Source organism: Aythya ferina (genome assembly GCF_964211825.1).
Source record: "Aythya ferina genome assembly, chromosome: W".
Taxonomy (NCBI): domain Eukaryota; kingdom Metazoa; phylum Chordata; class Aves; order Anseriformes; family Anatidae; genus Aythya; species Aythya ferina.
In genome coordinates this window covers 15,462,213-15,486,250 of record NC_140313.1, presented here as the reverse complement: position 1 = coordinate 15,486,250, position 24,038 = coordinate 15,462,213, and the positions used below count along the sequence as shown (strand labels likewise).

At 44.6% G+C, this 24,038-nt stretch overlaps 1 pseudogene across 1 annotated transcript; it reads right to left on the bottom strand.

The window, feature by feature from the left end:
• Positions 1 to 1,067: 1,067 nt before the first annotated feature.
• Positions 1,068 to 20,193, bottom strand: LOC311426484 (rho guanine nucleotide exchange factor 39-like; annotated as a pseudogene). Its single transcript has 5 exons — positions 20,159 to 20,193; positions 14,503 to 14,573; positions 13,977 to 14,105; positions 2,493 to 2,722; positions 1,068 to 1,133 (listed from the first exon to the last, which is right to left on the bottom strand). The product of its transcript is annotated as a rho guanine nucleotide exchange factor 39-like (transcript).
• Between the last annotated feature and the right edge of the window lie 3,845 nt (positions 20,194 to 24,038).

Here is a 24,038-nt window from a genome sequence, read left to right as displayed (position 1 = left end):
CTTAATAAACCGAACTCAAGTGCATTAGCTGTAATCTGATGCCCCAGAATGATGACTGTAGCCCTGTGCAAATGCCTACAGTGCTTTATGAGCAGAGGTGCTGCCTGGGCTTTTCACTGCAGAGTTTTGGTGTGATAATGCTACTGCATACTTTGAAGGCAAAAGACAGCATTTCACCTGTGTAGCCTCAGGATTCAGATGAGAAATGTGAACACTGGTAAGCATCAGACTATGTTACCTATTAGTTCATTTAATTCAGCAGATTAACTTTTGTGTGGAATTGATGAGAAATAGAGGTAGGAATTTAAGCACTGATTTTTTTTCCCTTGATCTGCTCACCTGTCACTTTCTTAGAGGAAGAAGGGCAGTAACTTTCAAACTATTTTGGTAGAAAATTGAAGGCTGTGAATGATTAAAAATAAATATGTTGGGAGGAAGATTACTGTGTCCCTGTAGCGCTAGCAGAAAATACCATGTTACTGTTACCTAAAACACCCATTCTGATCAAAGGACTTACAAGCCAGAAGTAAGAGAAGGTAGACATACAAATATGAAAACACTGATTCAGAAAGACAATTAGATAAAATATTTAATGAGGGAAAGCAAATCAAGGTTTCTTCTCATTGTCCTTAAATTAATAAACTGAGGAGAAAAAGTATAGGAAAGCTAGAAGCTTCTAAGCTAAGTTCAGAGAAAGTCTTAATACGCTAATTCTGAGTTTATATACACATTTTTTGCCATATCAGTAAGCTGACAAAGCATTCATAATCTCACAGGCTTGGTGTGTAGTCCCTCTAAATGCAACTCTCCTACTATACGTCCTTGAACATTTCCTAAGATTATGTAGCTTTCTATCAAGAGGGATAGTTGTCCTGCCAGTTTGTTCTCAGATGGGTCAGTCTTTCAGCTGCCTGTAGAGGAAAATGAAGGGAAAGTACACTGTTATATGAAGTCCATTCTTATTATTCCCTTGCATCCTGGCTATCAGCCAGGTCTTCTCTATCAGCTTTATAACCATGGAACAGATGCAAATACCTGTGTCCATATGACTGTTCTACCCCCTTCCTCTACCAGTCATTAATATCTTGCTGGTCACTAGACATCAACAGCAGTGTCTTGTGTGGGAAGGAAAGCTGAAAGACAAATGGAACTGACATCCCTGGATGCTGATTTCTGCCATTTTTTTCAATAGTTAGAGAATTCTAGCATTGACACTGTCTGAACAGTACAGAGCAAGTGCCAGACTTCCAGCTACAAACATCAGCTTGCTTTGACTTAACAATGTGTTTGGACATCAGCAATGCCAGTCTGCATATGCTGTCCATCCAGTTTTCTGCCTTATTTCAAGCTGCCTCTAAGGGTCCTTCCACATTCACCAACTGCAATTTCACAGCTTAACCAAGAGTTCCTTTTCATGGTTTACAAGGAATGAGCTAACACAGCCCCCAAGTGCTGCAACCTGGAAAGACTTGAACTTGAAACCCCCACCTACGGCATCAATCCGTCAGAGACGCTGCAGCCCCCAAGGAGCTGGATGCACAAGCAAAGTCCATTCTGATAATACCACCATCTCTCTGCATTCTCTGTTTTTCAGGGTTTTCTCTAAACTCATTCCATGATCACTGTAATGCTGTGTATTGCTTATCATGTGGCTGTAGGGCTATCCCCAAAACATGTGCTTGGATGAGGGCATTTCAGAGTCTGATCAGACCCTCCTCACATGACCTATGTGGAACAAGCAGCAGCCTGTACACAGTGCTCAGGAGGGCCCACACCGAAGGGAAAAAAGACAGCTGTGAGAAACTAAGTTGTGTTTTTGCAGTTGGACATGTTTTCAAAGTAGAGTGTGTTTTTGCAGTAGAGAACTAATTTTCTGTATTCCAAGGTAGTTGTGTAGTCATAACAAGGAGAAATGCTAAATAGATAAGTGGACAGTAGAAGGTCTCACTGTTCCAAAATAAGGTAGAAGCTTGAGAAAAATCAGGATGAGCAGTGTGAGAACAGTAAAACAAAGATCACAAGTTCTCAAAACATAAGAAAGGAGGGGAAAAAAAAAAAAAAAAAAAAGGAAAAATTAAAGGGTTGGAAAAAAAATGTACATATATGGTATAGAGGAGCGTTGAGTAGCTTGTGAACCTGTAGTACTCAGCCAATGAGGAAACAGGGGAGGTGATCAGGTGTCGGGTAATAGGGAATAAAAGGTTATGATTTGTTTACTATAATGCGCTCCTAATTGACAGGACGCCCACCATTGCAACCGCGAATAAAATAGCTTCAAAGAAGATCCTGTCTGAAGAAAATTATTGAGATTTTTCTCACACAGCCTACATCACCCAAAAAAAGAGAAGAGTTGCCCTAACTCAGACTAGTTCTTTGCATTTACCATTGTCACCACTTGTCATCTCAGTCCTGCTGCTGCTGAGACAGCTAGAGACTTCCTTTACAAGTCTGACCCACTGATGCTTCTGCCAGGCAAAAGCAGGAAGACTTACACTGAGGAGCCCTCCCTGACTCTGTTTGTGGCCAAACACTTTATCCACCATGCACTGGTGAAGCAGGTAGACAGCTGTACATGCAAATTTGTTTGAGTTCAGCAGGTGGAGTGGGTGGCAGGGTTTCGTTGCAACAAAGATATCAGAAAAAAGGAAGAACATCCTGTGCTTCAGTTCTTCTCCCTTGGAAGGAACCACCAAAAGTCAGCTTTCTCTGATATACCAGCACCCTAAGTATGCAAGGAAAATAAAGACAGTTGTCAGACAATCATTGACACTAAAAAGGATGTAATGCTACAAAAAAATAAAATACAATGAAGTACCTGTAGGCTACCAGGTTCTATATCAGTTCCAGCAACTAGAAGGCACCGACTGTCAACTGGAACCTGCTCATCAGCACCCATGGAGAAGCAGTGATCACCCAAAACTTTTAGTATATGAGGAACTGACTGAAGTTCTGTCGTGGTTTAACCCGGCCGGCAGCTAAACACCACGCAGCCGTTCGCTCACCCTCCCCCCTCCCTCTCTGGGACGGGGGAGAGAAATGGAAAGTGAAGCCCGTGAGTTGAGATAAAGACAGTTTAATAAGACAGGAAAATAATAATAACAAAATAATAATAACAATAATAATAATAATGATACAATGGTGATAATAGGAAAGTAATAATAATATGTACAAACAAGTGATGCACAATGCAATTGCTCACCACCCGCTGACCGATGCCCAGCCTAACCCCGAGCAGTCCGGCCCCCTCCCCCTGGCTAGCCACCCCTATATATTGTTTAGCATGACGTCAGATGCTATGGAATACCCCTTTGGCTAGTTTGGGTCACCTGTCCTGGGTCTGTCCCCTCCCAGCTCTTACTGCACCCCCAGCCTGTCTGTTGGCAGGACAGAGCGAAAGGCTGAGATGTCCTTGGCTTGGTATAAGCACTGCTCTGCAACAATTAAACCATCGGGGTGTTATCAGCACTCTTCTCATCCTAAGCCAAAACACAGCATTCCACCAACTACTAGGAAGAAAATTAATTCTGTCCTAACTGAAACCAGGACATCTATCCACCCCTTATTCCATACCATTTATGTCATGCTCAGGTTACACTCTTTTCCATACATTCTAATTAGTCACCTATAGTAGTCATAGTAGTGATAACATACGGTATTATATAGTAATTAACATGGTACAATTTAGTTCATGGGCTATTCTCACCCAGTATTAAATCTCCTTGAGGTACACACCGGACACTGTTCTTTTGCATCACCCACCAAGTGTATCCAGGTCCCTGAGCGAAAACAATTCCACGAATAGGTTTGCCTTTTCCTGAGGCAGGAGTAGCCCAGACTGTTTTACCCACCATATTTCTTACACGCACTACAGGAACTTTATCCCCATCTACAGTACGTAACAGGTTTGATTGGGCAGGTCCAGCTCGGTTGGCAGATCCCCTAGTATTGACTAACCAGGTGGCCTTTGCCAAATGTGTATCCCAATTTTTGAATGTCCCAGCGCCCATTGCTTTCAATGTAGTCTTTAACAGTCCGTTGTATCGTTCAACTTTCCCGGAGGCTGGTGCATGATAGGGGATGTGATACACCCACTCAATACCATGCTCTTTGGCCCAAGTGTCTATAAGGTTGTTTCGGAAATGAGTTCCATTGTCTGACTCTATTCTTTCTGGGGTGCCATGTCGTCATAGGACTTGCTTTTCAAGGCCCAGGATAGTGTTCTGGGCGGTGGCATGAGGCACAGGATATGTTTCCAGCCATCCGGTGGTTGCTTCCACCATTGTAAGTACGTGGCGCTTGCCATTGCGAGTTTGAGGGAGAGTGATGTAATCAATCTGCCAGGCCTCTCCATATTGATATTTCAGCCATCGTCCTCCATACCAAAGAGGCTTTGACCGTTTGGCTTGCTTGATTGCAGCACACGTTTCACAGTCATGAATAACCTGTGCTATAGCGTCCATGGTCAGGTCCACCCCTCGATCACGAGCCCATCTGTATGTTGCATCTCTACCTTGATGGCCTGAGGTGTCATGGGCCCATCGGGCTATAAATAATTCACCTTTATGTTGCCAATCCAGGTCCACCTGAGCTACTTCAATCTTAGCAGCCTGATCCACCTGCTGTTTGTTTTGATGTTCTTCAGTAGCCCGATTCTTGGGCACATGAGCATCTACGTGACGTACTTTCACAGCCAGGTTCTCTACCCGAGCAGCAATGTCTTGCCACAATGCAGCAGTCCAGATGGGTTTGCCCCTACGCTGCCAGTTGTTTTGCTTCCATTGCTGTAACCATCCCCACAGGGCATTTGCTACCATCCATGAATCGGTGTAGAGATAGAGAACTGGCCATTTTTCTCGTTCAGCAATGTCTAAAGCCAGCTGAATGGCTTTCACTTCTGCAAACTGACTCGATTCACCTTCTCCCTCAGCAGCTCCTGCAACTCGTCGTGTAGGACTCCATACAGCAGCCTTCCATCTCCGATGCTTCCCCACATTACGACAGGACCCATCAGTGAACAGGGCATATTTCTTTTCATTTTCTGGTAACTGGTTGTACAGTGGGGCTTCTTCAGCACGGACCACCTCCTCCTCGGATGATATCCCAAAGTATTTGCCTTCTGGCCAGTCCATAATCACTTCCAATATTCCTGGGCGACTGGGGTTTCCTATTCGAGCCCGCTGAGTAATCGGTGCAACCCACTTGCTCCATGTAGCATCAGTTGCATGATGTGTAGAAGAGACTCTTCCTTTGAATGTCCAGCCTAGTACCGGCAATCGGGGTGCCAGGAGGAGCCATGCTTCAGTACCGATCACCTCCGAAGCAGATCGAACTCCTTCATATGCTGCCAATATCTCCTTTTCAGTTGGAGTATAGCGGGCCTCGGATCCTCTGTATCCCCGACTCCAAAACCCCAGGGGCCGACCTCGAGTTTCCCCAGGTTCTTTCTGCCAGAGGCTCCAGGTGGGGCCGTTCTCCCCGGCTGCAGTGTAGAGCACATTCTTTACATCTGGTCCTGTTCGAACTGGCCCAAGGGCTACTGCATGGACTATTTCCTGCTTGATTTGTTCAAAGGCTTGTCGTTGTTCAGGGCCCCATTCAAACTCATTCTTCTTACGGGTTACTTGGTAGAGCGGGTTTACAATCAGACTGTAATTTGGAATGTGCATTCTCCAAAACCCCACAACACCTAGGAAAGTCTGTGTTTCTTTTTTGTTAGTTGGTGGAGACATAGCTGTTATTTTGTTGATCACATCCATTGGGATTTGACGACGTCCATCTTGCCATTTTATTCCTAAAAACTGGATCTCTCGTGCAGGTCCTTTGACTTTATTTTGTTTTATGGCAAAACCGGCTTTCAGAAGGATTTGGACTATTTTCTTCCCTTTCTCGAAAACTTCCTCTGCTGTGTCACCCCACACAATAATGTCATCGATGTACTGCAGGTGTTCAGGAGCTTCCCCCTGCTCCAGTGCAGACTGGATCAGTCCATGGCAAATGGTAGGGCTGTGTTTCCACCTCTGGGGCAGCCAATTCCAAGTATATTGGACTCCCCTCCAAGTGAAGGCAAATTGTGGCCTGCACTCTGCTGCTAGAGGGATGGAGAAAAATGCATTAGCGATATCAATTGTGGCGTACCACTTGGCTGCCTTTGATTCAAGTTCGTACTGAAGTTCCAGCATGTCCGGCACTGCAGCACTCAGTGGTGGCGTCACTTCGTTCAGGCCACGATAGTCCACTGTTAGTCTCCACTCGCCATTAGACTTTCGCACTGGCCATATGGGACTATTGAAAGGTGAATGAGTCTTGCTGATCACTCCTTGGCTCTCCAATTGACGAATTAGCTTATGGATGGGAATCAGGGAGTCTCGGTTAGTGCGATATTGCTGCCGGTGCACAGTTGTGGTAGCGATTGGCACTCGCTGTTCTTCGACCCTCAGCAACCCCACAACAGAGGGGTCCTCTGAGAGACCAGGCAAGGTAGATAATTGTTTAATGCCCTCTGTCTCTAAGGCAGCTATACCAAAAGCCCACCGGAACCCTTTTGGGTCCTTGCAATATCCTCTTCTAAGATAGTCTATGCCAAGGATACATGGAGCATCCGGGCCAGTCACAATGTGGTGCTTTTCCCACTCATTCCCAGTCAGACTCACTTCAGCCTCCAATACAGTCAACTGCTGAGATCCCCCTGTCACTCCACAAATACAGATGGGCTCTGGTCCTTTATAGTTCGATGGCATTATAGTACATTGTGCACCGGTGTCTACTAAAGCCTTATACTTCTGTGCGTCTGACGTGCCAGGCCATCGAATCCACACAGTCCAATAAACTCGATTGTCCCTTTCCTCCCCCTGGCTGGAGGCAGGGCCCCCCTAATCCTGGTCAGAATCTTCTTCGTTTCTGTGTTTGAAGGACTGTCTGCTGGAAGTTGGAGCAGCAAACTTTTCAGAGAATCCCTTCTTCCTGATTGTTTTCTTTTGCAACTCACGTACCCGTGCCTCTAGGGTCGCGGTAGATTTTCCATCCCATTTTCTCATGTCCTCTCCATGGTCTCGTAAGTAAAACCACAGGGTGGCACGGGGTGAGTACCCACCATATCGTCTTCCTTGTGTGGATGAACGCCTACTCCTGATAGCTGAGACACTGCTTTGTACAGGTGCGGAGGAGAATAATCTCTCTTCAAGTTGGTGGAACTTTTCAGAAAGTTTCTCCCAAGTGTTCTCTTTTGGTCGGTGGACACTGGTTGGTTCAGGTGGCGAGGACGATAGATTCTCTTTAAGTTGGTGAACCTTTTCAGAAAGTTTCTCCACAGCTGAGACGCAGGCCTGTAAGGAAGAGGAGAGACTTTCTTCGTACTGCCGGAGTTGTTTAGCCACTTCATCCACTGTGGGTTCCTCATCCTCTTTCCAGGCCATTATTGCCAATGAGCTGGCATATGATGATGGTGCACTTCGTACAAACTTCCGCCACATGGGTCGTGTACACCTGACTTCATCTGGATCTGTGGATGTTTGTCTGAGGACTGGATCCTCATAAATCACTTCCCGTACGGCTAATTCCCTCAGATACTGGATTCCCTTCTCCATAGTGGTCCACTTGCCTGGTAGACATAAAAGTTCTTCCTTGAAGGGATACCTTTCCCTCACAGCTGAGAGGAGACGCCTCCAGAGGCTGTGAGATTGTGCTCCATCTGCAATTGCTTTGTCAATGCCGGCGTCTCTAGCAAGGGATCCCAGTCGCTTGGCTTCCCTGCCGTCTAATTCCACACAATTGGCTCCAGTGTCCCAGCATCGGAGCAGCCAGGTGACAAGCTGCTCACCTATACAGCGACCAAAATCTTTTCTCACATCTCGTAACTCACGCTCGTTTAGGCTTCGGGTAGTTACTGTTGATTTTTCGGCATCCTCATCTTCCTCCTCCTGAATCCTTGATGGCCCAGCGTCATCGTCGTCTCCGTTGTCTCTATACCTAGATTTGGCAGAAGACTCTCTGCGTTCTAAACGACCTGAATCTCTATACCATTTTTTCACCTTCTCTACAGGGGCAGCTTGCACTGCTACTGCTCGTTTCTCTGACCTTGTTACAGGGTCTGCCACAGGGGTTGGAATACCCTCCGCAGGGTCAACTTGCACTGCTACAGCTTGTTTCTCTGACCCCGTTACAGGGTCTGCCACAGGGGTTGGAATACCCTCTGCAGGATCAACTTGCACTGGTACAGCTCTTTTCTCTGACCCAGCCACAGGAGCTGGAGCGGCTGCAGGAGCTGGAGCAGCTGCAGGAACCGGAGCTGGAGTGGCTGCAGGAACTGGAGTTGGAGCAGTTGCAGGAGCTGGGACTGGAGTAGCGGCAGGAGCTGGAACTGGAGCGGCTGCAGGAGCTGGGACTGGAGCGGCTGTAGGAGCTGGGACTGGAGCGGCTGCAGGAGCTGGAACTGGAGCGGCTGCAGGAACTGGGACTGGAGCAGCTGCAGGAGCTGGGACTGGAGCAGCTGCAGAGTCCACCGTAGGGGTCACAGTGGCCGTTGGATCTGTCACAGGGCTTGGAGTGGCCGCAGGGTCTGTCACTAAGTTGATAGCAGTATCAATGGCAGCTCGATAGGCATGAGCCAGGCCCCAGCATGTTACAATGATTTGTGTTACTTTGGAACTGCCAGAATCATGACACCTTTTTTTTTCAAGCATTCTGCCAGTTTTTGAGGATTTTGCAGTTGTTCAGGGGTGAATTTCCAAAACACTGGGGGTGCCAACTGCTCTAGATGCCTGCCCATATCCTCCCATACTCCCTGCCACCCACAACTATACTGCCTCCGGGCAGATCTCCGGATGAGCTTCCTAAGTAGTTGTTTAACTTTAAGCAAAACCTGAAGTGCATTCAGGAGGCATAACAACAAGACCATGCTGGTCTGAGTATCCCAAGGATATTCAATATCTTGGAGAGCTATTGTAGCAAGCTCGGAGGGTAAGAGGGTGGTGAAGGAAAAAGGGAGAGTGATCCAGGAGGATACAGGGGTGGTGAAGGAGAAAGGGAGAGTAATCAAGTAAGAAAAAATATCTTCCCCTTTCCCCTCCACAGATTGACTCCCTAATGGAAAAAAACAATAGGTATAATTGCTAATAGTTTCCAAGATACAGTTTCCAAAGTACAGAGTCGATGATGTTACTGAGTACAAATACCAAGTTAGAGTCATGACCAGATATCTCATCGTCTCGTAAGCCATTGCTACAACGCACAGTACCATAATGATCTTAAACCAGGGCCCGGAAAAAATAAACAACATGACAGAGAGCAAATACGGAAAATAATGTACTATAATACTCAATTTGGAAAACAGGCACAGCAGAGTTGAGATTAAAGCAATCAGCATTATGACAAGTGACTATTAAGCAGGTCTAATACTTACACCAATTTTAGTTTAACACACTCTGGTCAGATCTGCCGTTATCTCAACCTTTCGAGCCCCACATTGGGCGCCAAAAAGACTGTCGTGGTTTAACCCGGCCGGCAGCTAAACACCACGCAGCCGTTCGCTCACCCTCCCCCCTCCCTCTCTGGGACGGGGGAGAGAAATGGAAAGTGAAGCCCGTGAGTTGAGATAAAGACAGTTTAATAAGACAGGATAATAATAATAATAATAATAATACAATGATGATAATAGTACTACTAATAATAATATGTACAAACAAGTGATGCACAATGCAATTGCTCACCACCCGCTGACCGATGCCCAGCCTAACCCCGAGCAGTCCGGCCCCCTCCCCCCGGCTAGCCACCCCTATATATTGTTTAGCATGACGTCAGATGGTATGGAATACCCCTTTGGCTAGTTTGGGTCACCTGTCCTGGGTCTGTCCCCTCCCAGCTCTTACTGCACCCCCAGCCTGCCTGTTGGCAGGACAGAGCGAAAGGCTGAAATGTCCTTGGCTTGGTATAAGCACTGCTCTGCAACAATTAAACCACTAACTTATAAAGTTAGTATGTTAATTAAGAGGATGCTATTATATGAAGATCTGTTCAAAGAGAAACCAGAAAAAGCCCTCATGTTTTCAAAATGGTATGCATACCTTTAAGTTAACGTAAACTGTTGGAAAACATACCACGGACAGTCTTAAATTGTGTCACCCAATTGTTTGTCATTAACAGCAAAACAGAAGTTAACCTAAACTTTGATCATTTATTATTTTTCCCCAGTTTTGTTTGCTTGTGCATGCTAATTTAAAAAATAATCTCACAGATCATCTAACTATATACAGTCCTGTAGTAGTTAACAAATTACAGAATGTACAGTGCAGTAATGATAGACAGCAAAGTAGAGACAAAATAAGGTATTAAATGGAAGGCTTGAATAGGCAATCTTATTAACCTTCTCTTATAGAATAAGGTAGTGTCATCTACCCATAAAATGAACTGCAATAAAATAAAAGGTAGAGAAATCAGCAGGAAAAAAAGTTAATAAAAATGAAAAATCTAGATGTAGGCAGTAATAAAAAATGGCATCTACACAAAATGGAGTAATTAAAGCAATGCCTCTAACTTCAAGAATTATTGTACAAGATAGCCATCAACTCATGGGAATTATGAAGACACCTGCTAGTAAGAAGATAATTTATAAAAATTCAAAGCCAGAATATGGTATCACCTGGTCTCGGAAACACTTCCCAGAAAGTCTCAGCCACTTTTTTTTTGGGTGTGCCATAGCTTCTGGCTGAGCTAGGAAGTACATTTTTGAGAACAGCACAATCCTACTTATGGATTGTGTCTGAGTATGCTACGCTTATGTGAGATATGTTCATCTGATTTGTGTCAGTATGGAACAGTGCTAGGGCCGCATGGTATGATGAATGTGACCTTCTGTCTTACATACCCTTGTATAACCACAAGTCTAAGAAAAACAGAGTGGTTAATGTATATAGTTCTTGTATCTTGCAAAGGAATGTTTTAGCAATTCGTGTCAATAGAGAGCTTGAAGGGAAATGTATTTGTAGGCTTTTCCTTGAAGTCTATGATATCTGGGGGGTTTCAGAATAACTGCTAACTATTATGACTATTGCATGGGACACTATGCAAGTCTCTGATATCTGGCCAGGAGATTAAGGAGACGGGGAGAGCTGAAGAACAACTAAAAGACAAAGCTTGCAGGGGACGTTGCACAAGTTTCTGACACACAGCCAAGTTGGGCAAAGGAGAAGGACAAGAGGGAGGAAGACTATGAGCCTTCAGCACGAGAGACCCCCAGAGGGACCACCGGAGACTGATACGCATGCTCTAGTAGGAGGGTTTGGATTCCGGAAACTAATTATGATAACCCTGTTGTTTTTTTTAGAAGTAGTAATGAATATGTATCAGCCTAGGAGCATAAAAATCATCTGCTTGATGTAACGGGTGTGCATCTTGGTGGAGCAGAGACTCCTGGCGCACCCAGCACTGTTTGCTTACCTCTATTCATTTAATAAATTGTAAACTTTGATTATAGTCCTATTTTGAAGACTGAGCCATTTATTACACTTACAAAATATAGAAGCAAGCGAATTGCTGCTTAGCTTACTCTACAGGAACTATGCCTCTTACCTGAATAAGAAACTGAGGGAGAGGAAGGTGAGGTGAAGGGATCAATCCAAATTTAAAAAACAAATGGAAGGAAGGTGTCAGCATTGTGGGACTGGGAACCGTTACCCCCAGACTAATCTATGATCAGATTTGCTAGCATACAGGTTGAGCTGGACTGGGCTGGATTCACTTTCAGGATTCCCTGGGACACGATTTAGAAAATTATTGTGAAAGGAGGGCAAAGAAACACCCCTAGGAAAGCTAGGGATGGCAGAACAGTGTGCTATGTTAAAGAGGTAATTCTACCTAAGATAGTTTTTGCCCTACATATAGAAGGCATCAAGAAAAGGAGGGTCTCTCTACACTGGAAGCAGAACACCTCAGTGATACCTAACTACAAAACTCCAAACCCCTTTTCCCTGAATCTATAGCATTATGTTTTCTCATCTCTTCCCTCCTAGTAATAGGATGCAATCTTCAAAGTTCCACAAAAGCTAGCTTGTTTCTGGATAAGGGAAGTTGTTGAGCTGGCTCAAAACTAGCAATTCTCAGTTGCCTCTGACTTTTTTTTCCTTATTTCCAATAGCACCTATTTTACTCCAGCTAATGGAAAACAATCACAATTCTCTGTCCTAGATAATGTAAAATTGTCTATAGACCCTCAATACTTGTCCTAGTACATCTCTCAGGATATTTAGAGACCAAAAAAAAGTAGACCTTAAGCTTTCTAACAATGGCCATCTCTGGTCTAGCTATACTGGCTTCTGCATTTGCTTTGCCCTTGGGGTTATCTTATTAATTCTGCTACTCAAGATAACTGACTTACATTTTTACTCATGTACTATCCTAATGTGTCCAGGCAACCCCAACGCATGCTCAATGCTTAGCATAAACAGAGCACACCTGTGTTAGCTCTCTTCCAACTAACATCACCAAAAGGATTCTAAGTAGAATGGGAAACAGAATTGTAAATCAATCTGTGCATTGACTTAGTGACTTGGAGAATGCTAATCTGTGATAAATAGTTTTTTTCCCCCCTTACTTTCACCTCAAAATCCACATGTATGAAGTAAAAAGTACAACCTGTGGGAATAGAAATGTTGTTTTTGCAGAGTTACGTTGTTTAGAGGGAAGGAATGTGGTACTGAGATATGCTTACAGTGATAAGAAAGCTTAGCAGGCGACCTTGTAAAATGCAGACAACCAGACTCCTTAGGACAATTAGGTGAAAATCATGGTGTCAAGTCAAGTCAGATAAGTGAAGAAATATTACCACTTCAAACAGTAAAAATGTCAAAAGAAATTTGAAATTTAACAGGCCAGCAACTGAAGGCCATGCATTGTCTGTGAAGCATCAGATAGATTGTGAACCTGGATTACCCACTCAGTGGGGAAACAGGGGAGGGTCCTGTCATCAAAAGGTATATAAACTGTGTTTTGGAGCTAGTAGGTGCACTGTCCTGCTTGTGGGGCGCCCGCCATTGCAATCGCGAATAAATTACTACTTCACTGAGATCCTCGCCTGAGCCTAAGTTATTGGCTACAGAGTGTTTCTCACAAACCACATTCACAGATACCTGGAGGTGCATCTTAGAAATCTTTGCATGCAGTGACTTCAGTGCTCCAATTGCTGCACTGTTTCTAGATGACCTCTGCAAAAGCACTGTTTATCGAGGATGTGAAGGCATGGATCCTGACCCAGGTGCAGGACCTTGCATTTGGCCTTGTTGAACTTCATGAGGTTGAGGATGCTCTGGGCATGGAGAGTACCCAGTCACACAGGAGATCCTAAAGAAGCCTTGTTATCCAAATAGATGATTGTACATGCCAGTGACTATGACTTTATATATCTCAACTATCAGTACAAATACTCTGATTTCTGACACAGTTTAACCCTATTGGTAAAAGATATTTCTTTTCATGTATAGGGTGTGAGCAGAAGTCTATAAAATTTGCAGAACAAGGTTAAAAACAAAAAATCAAAACAAACAAACAAACAAAAAAACACATTCCTCAGGCACTTGACACTCAGAAAACTGTGGTTCCTGCAATGGAATAGGGAGAACACCACTACTTAGATTCCTCCAAAATTGTTTAGCGCCTTTCTCTCATTTTTACCCAGATTTTTTTTACCAGGATTTTTTTTACCCCATTTTTACCCCAGACCTCCTTGGGTTCCTGCAACTAACTTTCTCACTATGTGTCATCAGCTCCTCCTATCTGAATGTCAGGCACTTAAGTAGCTGCTTATCCTTGCTTAAAAATTATTTATAAAAGTGCCTAAATTACTTACTAATTACATCCCTTCACCACCTATGGAATTTGGAGCAGAAGGGGAAGTCTGGCTAATATTATTAGGGTCAGAGATGAAGGCAAGCCTATCTCCAGTTATCTCAGCTGAGCAGAAGAAAAGCAGAGATGTTTATAAGACCCACCTGGAGTCAACACCCAGGTCTTCTGTCCTTTGAGGAGCTTCTGAACATGAAGTAGCTGCAATGAGTTCTCTCTCTTACGAACAATGTCCAGGACCCACCAAGACACCTCAAAAGCAGATTTCACAGTCTCTGAAACAACAGCACGTTATCACAAACAAGTATGTACTACTGCTCCTCTATCTTTCTGTGAAAAGGTGAAATTAGAAAGCAAATGTTTTAAAATTAAGTATCAATCAATAAGTTTATTCAATTTCAGCAGGAGATTGCAATAGATGACCAATCCAATAGGTTTCACAATCAGTCACTCTACATTGCTATTCCCTGTGTGTTCTCAGGGGTATCTTTTTGAGCAAGATGGTGAAGGAAAATAGTAATGCACTAGAAACACAGATAGATAAAGATTTTTCTTCCTGTAGAAACAGACAAAATATGTGAATTGAAATGCCGATGAGGAAGCTAACACTGATCAAAATGCCAGCATTTATTGGAGAAATTAAAGTAGTAGCATTTACAGATGAAAACATACTTGCAAGTTTCTGGTACTCAGCACTGTCTGGGCTGGTGTTCTCCAGCAGGTCTCTGAGAAAATGCTTGTACCTAAGAGAGAAAGAGCAGTTTTATCTCACAAAGACATACCAAAAACAGCAGCATCTCCTATTAGCTACAAAATTATAAATAATCCATCAGGAGATGGAGTACACACCTCTAAGTGTAACCAAACAGCTTTTGTTAACATTTATTTGATCACATTCATTTTTATCTTCAGATTTGTCAATTATATTATCCCACATATTTTGTACATTTGCAAGCCTTTGGGAACAGATATGGAAGTCATATGACCTGCAGTATATGTAACAGAGTTCTGAAGAAACTTGAATATGAAAGAGCTGATTAATGAAAAAAATAGACCTTCTGTTAAAAAGACACAATTTTTCCAAACAGTTGGATAGCAACAAATATAGCTTGTTTTATGTAATCAAAGGAATGATCCAAAGAATTACAGTAATAGAGAGAGCTTACATTTGTATCTGTCAAGCTGATTAAAAACATTGTATAAAGCTATCTGAAAAACTGCAATATGCTCATCCCCAGTTATTTTCAAAGAAACAAAGTTCTCAATCTCTTAAATGTGCTTTAACATGGATAAGACCATGGTTAAAGAGCAGTTACTTGATCTACAGCAGCAGCAACCAGGTTCCCAGCAAACTACCCAGGCTCTGTATCACCCACATACCCTCCCCAAAAAAGGGTAGCCACTTAATACATGCAGTGCTCTTTTCATGAAGTCAGCCTGCCTCTTTAAAGGATGCCTCAAGCAGAACACGGCAATCCAGACAGAATCTGTCTGGGCTCAGACAACTGTGACGGGCACCAAATATGAGGAAAGCATGCAGTCCTAATAACCATACGTGGGAGGGAAGTTCCCCTGACTTCATTCATCTTATCTCTCTCCAAAAGCAAGCATCTACAAGAAGGCAGAGTCGCAATGCTCCACATCAGCAACGTGCACAAAAGCAAAGCAAGACCTTCTCTAGCTGAGAACAGCACTTCTGCAGTAGCTGAGAACAGCACTTCTGCCTGCTTTTGTTTAGGGCCTAGCTTCAGTCACTTACTGAGATGCCAGACAGCCTTCACTTTGTGAGAAACACTCCGTAGCCAATAACTTAGACTCAGGCCAGGATCTCAGTGAAGTAGTAATTTATTCGCGATTGCAATGACAGGCGCCCCAGACAATAAGTATGTATATGGGTATAAAAGTGCAACAATGGTTGCTCAGTATCACACACACCTCCTTTCTCCGCAAGCATCATATCTAATGCTGTTCTGTTTTCCTAAGAGCACTGTACTCCTGATGGATGGACCCCGTGGTACAGACCCATATCAGGAGTGGTTCTTGAAGAACTGCTGCCTGTGGGAAGCCCACACACGATCAGTTCGTGAAGGACTGCATCCCATGGGAGGGACCCCCATGTTGGAGCAGGGGAAGAGTGAGTGAGAAGGAGTGGCGGAGATGCAGTGCTATAGACTGGACGCAACCCCCATTCCCCCGTTCCCCTGCGCTGCTCGGGGCGAGGAGGTGGAAGAGGGTGGATGGGGGGAAAGGTGTTTTTGGTTTCTTTCTTTTGTTTCTCACTTCTCTAGCTTGTTAGTAAAAGGCAATAAATTTTACTAATCTCCCTATGCTGAGTCTGTTTTGCCTGTGACAGTAATTGTTAAGTGATCTCCCCATCCTTATATCAACCCCTGAGCCCTTTTCATCGTATTTTCTCCCCTTTCCGTTTGAGAAGGAGGAATGAGAGAGCAGTTGTGGTGGAGCTCAGCTGGCCACCTGAGTAAAACCACCATACAGATCACGGGGGAAAACAAAGATACAAAGAGTCACCAAAGCAAGATAAATGTCTTGTATTTGTGATCTCCAACCTGGGCAGGGCCATTTGAACAAGATGGCATCACACAAGCCTGTCCCTGGCTCACACTATTTTCTTCTGTATAGTGAAGAAGAGAACCAAACCCAACATTTCATCCAACACTCAGTTGTCATTCCCTCTCATCCTCCTGGTGGTGAAAGCAAAATCGAACAGCATATCACTGCTGCTGCTCATGGTGCTTTGAAACCACCCACTGATACAGTTAGCACTGCAGATGGATAAAAACCAGAAGCAAATAGAAGCACAACTTGGAGGCAGCAACTCCTCCACATATTTCCCAACAACAGTATTTTATCCGGCAGAGAAAGGCATGGCGCTGTAGAGGCTCTTCAGTGGGATGTCAGTGCCTCGGATCCCCAGGAACCACCTGCTCTGGTCCAAAACCTCATGGGCAATTTTTCTTCAGTCTGATTTCTGAAATGCATTTGAGCCTGTCTCCCCATCACACTGCATTCGGAGTTTTTCATCTGATCACCTCCGTGCTTGAATGTTAAGGGACAATCAAGTTCCAATACTCTGCTTTTATCAAAGCAAAAAAACTGATGAATCAAATGGCTGCAGTCCAAAAGCCTGTCTCCCCTCTTCAACAATAAACACTTTTAAAAGGAAATCACAGTAATTAGCAACCTCCTTGCTATTTCAATGCAAGAAAAAGGTTGCAAATAATTTCCTGGACACTCTATATATGATCTACAGATGAAGGGTATTAAATGACTCCTATCTTTAAAGCACGTGCTTTATAAGAGTGCAAAAAGCATAGCCATCTAATTTTATATATTCTGACTCACATAAGAATGCTTAACAGACACTTATACTGAAGGATTTTTATCCTTCCACTTCTGACTTGGAGTCACCCTGCTTCAGTGCAGCCATGGGGATTTTTTAAGTCAAGGTTTCAGCCATCCTATAAGCAGCAGATAGAAATCCTAGGAAAAAAAATCCAACCAACCAACCAACCAAACAAACAAAAAAAAAACAACAAACAAACAAACAGACAAACCAATACATAATTTTGGAATAACAGATTTACAGCACAGTTTTGGTTGCAAGGGCCCTTTGGAAATCACCTGATCCAAGTGCATCTGACAGCAGAGTAAGCAGCTCAGAGACGTGTCCAGATGAGCTTTGAATGCATGGAGATCGTCCCACTTTTCTGGGACCCTTTTCCAGCACTTAACCACTCACTGTGTATTTTTCCCCTTTATATTGTCTTAAAATGTCCCTTGCTGCACCCACAGCTCTTGTCTCATGTCCTTTAGCTGTGCATCTCTGATAAAAGTCAGTCTTTGTCTTCTCTATAGCTCTTCATTCGGTAGCTGGACATGCCAACTAAATTCACTTCGTAGCTCCCTTTTCTCCTGACTGAGCCTCAGACTGAGCCCCAGCTCCCTGGGGCTCCTCTCCAGCACAATCTGCTCCAGCTCTGAGCATCCTAGCTCCAGTTTGCTGGTAAGTGTACAAAACTGCAGGCAACCAAATCAAACACTATCACCAGCAGGTACTCTTTAAAACAGATTAAATAATTGGAAAACAAACAAAAAAAAAAAAAAGAAAGAACGGAAGAACAGAAGAACGAGAAGGAAGGAAGGAAGGAAGGAAGGAAGGAAGGAAGGAAGGAAGGAAGGAAGGAAGGAAGGAAGGAAGGAAGGAAGGAAGGAAGGAAGGGACAGTCTAGCAGAATGGAGACCAGGACGGGAACAGGCACACTGATTGCCTCATGAAGATAGTTTTGGCCAAACTCAGCAAACCGGTGTCGTGGTTCCGCTCGAGTGGGCAGCCGAGCTCCACCACAGCCGCTCTCTCACTCCCCCTCCTCAAAGAGGAATGGGGAGAAAATATGTGAAAAGGGCTCAAGGGTTGAGATAAGGACGAGAAAATCACGCAATAATTATTGTAACGGGCAAAACAGACTCAGCATAAGAAGATAGTAAGATTTATTGCTTATTACTAACAAGCTAGAGAAGTGAGAAACAAAGGAAAGAAACCAAAAGCACCTTCCCCCCCATCCACCCTCTTCCACCTCCTCCCCCCGAGCGGCACAGGGGAACGGGGGAATGGGGGTTATGGTCAGTCTACAGCGCTTCTCTGCTGCTCCTTCTCGGTCACTCTTGTCCCCTGTGCTGTGGGGTCCCACCCACGGGATGCAGTCCTTCCTGAACTGATCCGGCGTGGGCTTCCCACAGGCAGCAGCTCTTCCAGAACTGCTCCAGATATGGGTCCGTACCACGAGGTCCATCCCTCAGGAGCAAACTGCTCCAACCTGGCTCCCCTACGGGCAGCAGCTCCTGCCAGGTCACCTGCTCCTGCGTGGGCTCCTCTCCATGGGCTACAGGTCCGGCCCGGAATCTGCTCCGGCAGGGGTCTTCCACAGGCGGCAGCCTCCATCGGTGCAGGGCCACCTGCTCCACCGTGGTCTCCTCCACGGGCTGCAGCATGGAACCCTGCTCCACCGTGGTACTCCATGGGCTGCAGGGGGACATCCTGCTTCACCATGGTCCTCACCACAGGCCGCAGGGGACTTCTGCTCCGGCGCCTGGAGCACCTCTCCCCCTCCTTCTACACTGACCTTGGTGCCGTTCCTCACTCCCTTCACTCTCCCGGCTGCTGTGTCACAGCGTTTTTTTCCCTGTCTTAAATATGCTCTCACAGAGGCGCAAAACAACATCACTTATTGGCTCAGCTCTGGAAAACAATGGGGCCCTTCCCAAACATGGGGCAGCTTCTAGATCTTTCTCACAGAAACCACCCCTATGGCCCCCTGCTACCAAAACCTTGCCACGTAAACCCACTACAACCGGTCAAAGAAGCTCGTACAGAATGTCTCTGGAAATGGGCGCACCGGAGCTGGGAAGAAGCTCAAGCTGAGAGAAGCGGACCCGCGCACACAACTGCCCCTCGCTGGTAAGCAGTTGCGCATTATGGGGAATCATACGTCCTTGGAAACAAAAGACTGTCCTGGCAACCTTACAGTTTATTCTCCTTATTAACAATCAGACAGTTTATGATCCTGAAATATGGGACCAAACTGAGGTCAAGGTGTGGGACTCTGCAACTAAAAATGACAATGTGGCAGTGGGATTCCTCGGCACCTGGTGAGCAATCTCTGAAGCCTTAAAGAGTCATGTGGAGCCACAATCACAAACATGTGGCTTGCCAGACAGTGAGGGAACTGCAGGCTCCTTTACTGATCCGACTGCTACGCCATCGGCCCCTCTGCTACTACAGCCATCAAAGGCTTTTGCTGGACCTGGACGTGCCTTTTGACCCAGGCCCTATTGGCCTTGAAAAGGAGATGGGTATGTTTTTCTTTGATCCGGGAAGAATAGGATACATAAGGTCTGAAGACCGAGTTGCTTGACAACTTAAAGCAAGACATATTGTTCCCACAACTAGCCCTGGAATTCTCCGGTGTTTGTAATCAAGAAAAGAAATGGAAAATGGAGACTGTTATAAGTCATGGAAGATATGGGAGCACTTCAACCAGGCCAACTATGCTCCGCCAGTCATGGACATTGATAGTAATAGACTTAAAGGATTGTTTGTTGCCTTTTCTGATTGTACATATGTTTAGGCATACTCGGGTTTAGTATGTAAAAGCAATATTCTGTATATTTCGAATGTTTGATGTTCATTTGTGCGTGTTGGTAGAGCATAGACTCCCCGCACACCCAGCGCTGTTTACTTGACTTTTATAAATATTACTAAATTCAGATTGAGTTGCATCCTCATTTATAACAAATTGGTGACCCCGACGTGATCTGCGACCGGTAAAGGGAGGCGCCCCACATAGTGGCCCTTGCCGATAGTGGTGCTAGAGTCCAACAAGATTTCGAACATAAGAGGCAAGTAAAGAACCAAGAGCTCTCCCTTTGTGACCTGTAATTCTGCGCGTGAAGACCTGAACGAAGATACTGTTCGGTTGGGTGGGATTCGGTTATATGACTGTGTGTAAGGGTGTGACTGAGATGGAACTTAGTTCCGAATCAAGTGTGGAGGTCTTCTAACTGTGGTTCCTGTTATAAATTAGACCACACAATTTTCTGGTCTATTGAAATTATTTTATTAATCAAGTAAGCAGACACAAGCAAAACAGCACTGGGTGGCTGGGGAGTCTCCGCTCCACCACGACACGCCCCTTTCCAGTGTCGCTGTTTTATAGCATTCAAGTTCCGGCTTGTCGAGACCTGTCGACTTGTCGACTTGTCGAGACTTGTTCTGAGGCTGTGCAGTCTGTTGTTGGGGGTCGTTATTCTTCCTCCGGTGATCACGCGTTGTGCTTGTGTTCAGGTGAGGGCAAAACAGGATGTCTTGCGGTGGGTGGTATCTTACAGAATCTTTGTTTTAACAAGGATGTTTACCCAACCCCCCTTCCCCATTTGTCCCCATGTCACAATGCCGTGAGCTGTGAAACCTTATCTCCTCAGTAGATTCTTTAAATTCTCAAGGACAATGAACAAACCCCCACTAATTTATCACAATCCCCCCTTTTTCTTTTTCTAACATATTTTGTTCATTGAATTTTTGCAATATTTGCTTGCTGAGCATCAAAGTTTCTGCGTCGTCCTTCTCCTGCTCAAGAGATTCATACTTAGCACGCACAAGCATAAGATGAGCTGCCTCTAATCGGCTTTTTACAATTGCAATTACTCGATTGAATATACATGGTCCAAAAGTCAGTGCTAATATAAGTAACAACAAGGGCCCCGCTATGGTTGATAGCAGGGTAGTAAGCCAAGGTGAGTAATTAAACCAGGATTCATACCAATTCTGACGAGCCTCATTTTCCCTTTTGCGTTTTTCTAATCCTTCCCGCAATTTAGTCATTGTATCTCTCACCACCCCAGTATGATCTGCATATACACAACATTCTTCACGTAGGGCTGCACACAGTCCTCCTTGTTGTAAGAAAATCAAATCCAACCCTCTACGGTTTTGGAGTACCACTTCGGATAATGACCTAACCGATTTTTCCAGAGCTGTTATTGATTGCTCTATACGGGCCAGATCCTCATCTATGGCAATGCGTAGAGAAGTAAATTCCTGGCTTTGTTTTATCAGGGAAGCAATTCCAGTTCCTGCACCTGCAGCCCCGAGGGCCATTAAAGAGGCTAAGGTGACGGCTGTAATAGGCTCCCTCTTTACCAGATGGTATTCAGCCACTGTGTGATGGGTATACATATACTCTTCAGTGTGGTATAGAATCCTTGGTATAATGACCACCTGTACACAAAAATCATGAGATGTGTTAAACAATTTTAAAGATATGCAAGGAGTGACTCCTAACGATGAACATACCCACCTAGTGTTATTTGCAGGAATTAACCATTTGTGTGTTTGGTCCATTTTTTCAGTGGCATGGCACAGATCATTTTTATCTCTTGGAACTGTGCCGATACATCTACCTTTTTCCCGTAACTTGAGTCAAAGTTATCCCGATTTCCTGACCCCAACTGCATTTGGAAGGATTTGACTCATTTGAATATTCAGACCTCCCCATATCCCCTATAGCTTCATAATATGGGGGCTTAACACTTACACATAGCCAGCACCCTTCAGTTATCTCAGGATTAGTTTGATTTAGTACCTGGAAACTAGCATTTATAACTTTCCACATACTCCTCCCCTGTCAGTTCCAGGTTCCGTATACCTTATTCCCCACACTCTTCCCATGTTCCACCCTCTATCCGTGGGTTGGGTAACATTTAAAAAGAGATATTTGCAGTTTCCACGTCCTCCCCACCCTTGCGGTGGAATGCACCCATATGGACCCCATTGGACCCTTAGGTATTTATCTCTACTGTATCCCGGTATCCAACTAGGGGCTATAGTCTCACAAGCCCAATAGCTGCAGTAATATTGATTAGGGGAGTTGCAGTACCCCTTTCCAGGATTCGAACTCGGGCACATATAAAATCCCATATATTCCCAGCATTGGGGCCTCGGGATCAGCTGACATAGTGTAGAAGTAAAGCTTGCTCCCCCCGATGTTATCTGGGTTGCAATAACCTGTTGATCTTCGAATCGACTTAAAGTCTATTTAAAAGGTTGGTGGGGGTGGTGTTGAGTCGCTATGCAGGATGAAATCACTGCGAGAACCCCTAAATACCGATAGGAATGGCTGAGGCCCATTTCTTTCCCCACTTATTCACTCCTCTGCCTCACTCGTCATTTGGGTTGCAGCCAACTACGAGGTTTTAGTTCTTCTCGGCAGCAGTAGTGTTCTTCAGGGGAGAGCCTCTACCTTAACCCACGGTACCTATCGAGTTCGTCGCAATGTGAGCTTCAGGTCTTTGTTTCCTGGAGCGATCTCCCACTTCTCGTCACAGATGGGTCCTTTAACACGGCTGGCATGTGTCCATCCTTTCTCCGCAGTCCGGACGGCTGTTTCTGTAGTAAGCAAAACAACATAGGGGCCTTCCCCATCGTGGTCTTAAAAAAAGTCTCTTTCCAAGTCTTAATTAGAATTGAGGGTGATCAAGTGGCAATTCCAAGTCATAGGGCATACCATATAGCATTTCAAAAGGAGAAATTCCTACATCAGTTCTGGGCTACGTCCATATGTTTAACAGTGCAAGGGGTAAGCATTTTACCCAAGAAGCCTTAGTTTCCAGCATAAGTTTTGTTAGTTGTTTCTTAATTTCACCATTCATTCGCTCTACCTTTCCAGAAGAGGAGGGGTGCCAGGGGCTGTGAAAATCCCACTCAATCTCTAAGGCCTGCTTTAATCCTTGCAGTAAAGCTTTACACCCTTCCAGTCACGTGGTCAATTAGGACAAACAAGTAACTCAGTAAAGTCTGCCTGTATACTTCGGAAAGGTCAAAGCCCTGGCTCCCGTCCCCTTCTAGATAGGTTACAGAAGACCTTTTTATTTACCCTTTGACATATAGTACATCCTCTGCATGTGTGCTTCCCTAATATATTCCTACACAGACATGTATATATTCCTACACAGACATGCTTTCTTAGAACAACATCACACATTGCTTGCACCTCCCAATGACTCTTCTGATGTAAAACAGTTAATATTTGCCTCATTATCACTTTATTCAGCATTTCTCTCCCATCAGGGAGTATCCATTTTCCTTCAGACTTCATGGCTCCTGATTCCTTAAAACAATCTTTCTTTTAAAACTTTTTAGTTCTTTCTTAGTTTTCAACAATTCCCTGAGGTAAAATTGTCCACCTATATTGTTGCTTCCGCCCCCATTTCAGGGTCTTTCCAGTCAGAGTTGAATGTACATGTATGTTTGCTCTCAGGGCCAGAGAGCACTCCATTAATAACACTGTTATTCCAGTCTAACAATTTACTATTTGAATGCCCAATTTAATCATCAAAACCCTTCCCAACAAGTTAGTCTCTGCCTTGGGTACATACAATAATTGCCCAGTGATCATTTTATCCCCTGGTCTCAGCTTAGTATTCCCCAAAAGTGGCACTGTTATCCCAGTCCCTTCTGCCCCCATCACTTTTTAGGGTTTCATTAGTTAATTTAATCCCTGATACTTTACAAGTCAGTAATGACCTAGCTGTTCCCCAGTGTATTGGGTTTGATGGCAAGGTTCGGGGGGTGTGAGGGGTGTGGGGGTTGGAAACTGCAGTGGCAGCCCCCGTGAGAAAAACCCAGAAACCTC